The sequence below is a fragment of the Felis catus genome, chromosome B2, assembly GCF_018350175.1.
Source record: "Felis catus isolate Fca126 chromosome B2, F.catus_Fca126_mat1.0, whole genome shotgun sequence".
Lineage (NCBI taxonomy): Eukaryota > Metazoa > Chordata > Mammalia > Carnivora > Felidae > Felis > Felis catus.
This window is the reverse complement of record NC_058372.1, coordinates 99,714,057-99,717,372: the sequence shown is the minus strand read 5'-3', so window position 1 is coordinate 99,717,372 and position 3,316 is coordinate 99,714,057. Positions and strand designations below refer to the sequence as shown.

Sequence of the window (3,316 nt, the reverse complement as noted above, 5' to 3'; positions counted from 1 at the left end):
AAATGTTAAAGGGGATTCTTTGAGCAGAAAGGAAAGACTAAAAGCAAGAGTAAGAAAAGCAAGAAGCACAAAAGCAATAAAATTAAGTATATCTATAAAAATCAGTCAAGGGATTCACAAATTGAAAGATATAAAATATGACACCATATACTTAAACATGGTGGGGGAGGAGTAAAAATTTAGTGCTTTCAGAATGGGTTCACACTTAAGTAACCATCAACTTAAGATACACTGTTATGATATATATGCATAAGATGATATATATAAATCTAATGGTAACCACAAATAAAAAAACCAGACATGCAAAAAGAGAGAGAGAGAGAGAGAGAGAAAGAAATCCACGTATATTATTAAAGAAAGCCAACAAACTGTGAGAAAAGAGAGCAAGAGAAGATAGGAATATAGAGGAACTACAAAAACAACCATAAAACAAATGACAAAATGGCAATAAGTACAGACCTGTCAGTAATTACTTTGGGTGTAAATGGACTAAGCACTCAAATCAAAAGACATAGGGGGATGGAATGAATAAAAAACAAAACCTATCTATTTTTTGCCTACAAGAGACTCATTTCAAACCTAAAGACACATGCAGATTGAAGGTGAAGGGATGGAAAGGCATTTATGCAAATGGCAATAAAAAGAAAGATGGGGTAACAATACTTATATCAGACAAAATAGACTTTGTTCTATTTAGATAGGATTTTTTTTTAATTTCAGAGAAATAGAGAGAGTGAGTGGGGGAGAGGGGCAGAGAGAGAATCTTACACAGGCTCCACACTCAGCACAGAGCCCAACACAGGACTCAATCCCACAATCCTGGGATCGTGACCTAGGTCAAAATCAAGAGTCAGACACTCAACCAACTGAGAGACCCAGGCACCCCTTGGACAAAATAGAATTTAAAACAAACACTGATAAAAAGAGACAAATAAAGACACTATTATAATCATAAAGGGAACAACCTAACAAGAATATATAACAATTATAAATATTTATGCACCCAACATGAAAGCACCAAAATACTTAAAGCAACTAATGACAAACATAAAGAAAGTAACTGATAGTAATACAATAATAGCAGACTTTAACACCCCACTTACATCAGTGGATAGATCATCCAAACAGAAAATCAATAAGGAAACAGTGGTTTTGAATGACACATTGGATCTAATAATGACACATTGGATCCAATAAATATGTATTTCAGAACATTCCATCCTAAAACAGCAGAATACACATTCTTTCGAGTGCACATGGAATATTCTCCAGGATACATCACATGTTAGGCCACAAAAAAAGTTTCAACATATTCAAAAAGATTGAATTCATAGCATCTATCATGTCTAACCACAATACTATGAAACTAGAAATCAACCACAAGAAAAAATCTGGAAATAACACAAATATATGGAGGTTAAATAACATGCTAGTAAACAATAGATGGGTCAGCCAAGAAATCAAAGTGAAAATCAAAAAATACATGGAGAAAAATGAAAATGAAAACACAATGTTTCAAAATCATTAGGATGCAGCAAAAGCTGCTCTAAGAGGGAAGTTTATGACAATACAAGCCTACCCCAAGAAGCAAGAAAAATCTCAAATAAATAACCTAACCTTACACCTAAAGGAGTTAGAAAAAGAAGAACAAACAAAACCCAAGAACAGTAGAAAGAAGGAAATAATAAAGATTAGAGTAGAAATAAATTAAATAGAAATCAAAAAACAACATCAACAAAAAAAAATAGAACAGATCAATGAAAACAAGGGCTGGTTCTTTGACAAGATCTACAAAATTGATAAACCTTTAGCCAGACTCATAAAAAAAGAGAGAGAGAGGACTCAAATAAACAAAATAAAAAATGAGAGAGGAGAAATAACAACCAACACCACAGAAATACAAAGGATTAAAAGAGAATATATGAAAAAATTATATGCCAACAAATTGGACAACCTAGAAGAAATGGATAAATCCCTAGAAACATGAAAGCTCCCAAAACTGAATCAGAAAGAAATAGAAAATTTTAACATATCAATTATAAGCAATGAAATTGAAGCAGTGATCAAAAAAACTCCCAACAAACAAGAGTCTGGGATCAGATGGCTTCACCATTTGGTGAACTCTATCAAACATTTACAGAATAATTAAGTGCACGGTGATGGACTGATGACAGCCCTTCTCTGTGGGCCTTTCATTGTGTGCCGGTGCCAGAGATGCATGCAAACCATTGCCCAGCCTTCTCACCAGTAGGCTGTGAGCACTGAAGGGAGCTGTACAGTGTGAAAAAATGACAACAAAAATAAAACATAGAATTAATATGTATTCTTCTTAAACTATTCCAAAAAATAGAAGAGGAAAGAAACCTTCCAAGTTCATTCTATGAGACAAGCATTACCCTGATACTGAAACCAGATAAAGACACTACCAAAAAAAGACAACTACAGGCCAATATCTCTGATGAACATAATTAAAAAATCCTCACTGAAGTATTAGCAAACCAAATCCAACAATACATTAAAAATAATCCACTATGATCAAGTGAGATATATTTATTCCTGGGACCCAAGGGTGGTTCAATATTCACAAATCGATCAACATGATACATCATATCAAAAAGAGAAAGGACAGGGGCACTTGAGTGGCTCAGTCAATTGAAAGTCCAATTCTTGATTTCAACTCAGGTCATGGTCTCACAGTTCATGGGTTTGAGCCCTTCATAGGGCTCTGTGCTGATGGCATGGAGCCTGCCTGGGATTCTCCCTCTCTCTGTGCCCCTCCCCAGCTTACACTCTCTTGGTCACTCCTACAATAAATAAACTTTAAAAAAATTTTTCTTAATTTAGCAAGAAAAAGGATAAAAACCATATGATCATTCAATAGATGCAGGAAAAGCATTTGACAAAGTACAACATCTATTCATAATAAAACTCCCTCGGGGCGCCTGGGTGGCGCAGTCGGTTAAGCGTCCAACTTCAGCCAGGTCACGATCTCGCGGTCCGTGAGTTCGAGCCCCACGTCGGGCTCTGGGCTGATGGCTCGGAGCCTGGAGCCTGTTTCCGATTCTGTGTCTCCCTCTCTCTCTGCCCCTCCCCCGTTCATGCTCTGTCTCTCTCTGTCCCAAAAATAAATACACGTTGAAAAAAAAAAAAATTTAAAACTCCCTCAACATAGTAGTTTTAGACAGAACATATCTCAACATAATAAAGGCCACATATGAAAAACCCACAGCTAACATCATACTCAATGGTGACAAACTGAGAGCTTTTGCCATAAGATCAGGAATAAGACAAGGACATCCACTCTTACCACTTTTAT

General features: G+C 35.9%; 1 non-coding gene across 1 annotated transcript; it reads left to right on the top strand.

Annotated features, from left to right (window-relative positions):
- The first annotated feature begins 2,151 nt into the window (after positions 1-2,151).
- On the top strand, positions 2,152-2,281 carry LOC111560698. Its single transcript, XR_002742693.1, has one exon. It is a non-coding gene; the product is annotated as a small nucleolar RNA SNORA42/SNORA80 family (small nucleolar RNA).
- The last annotated feature ends 1,035 nt before the right edge of the window (positions 2,282-3,316 follow it).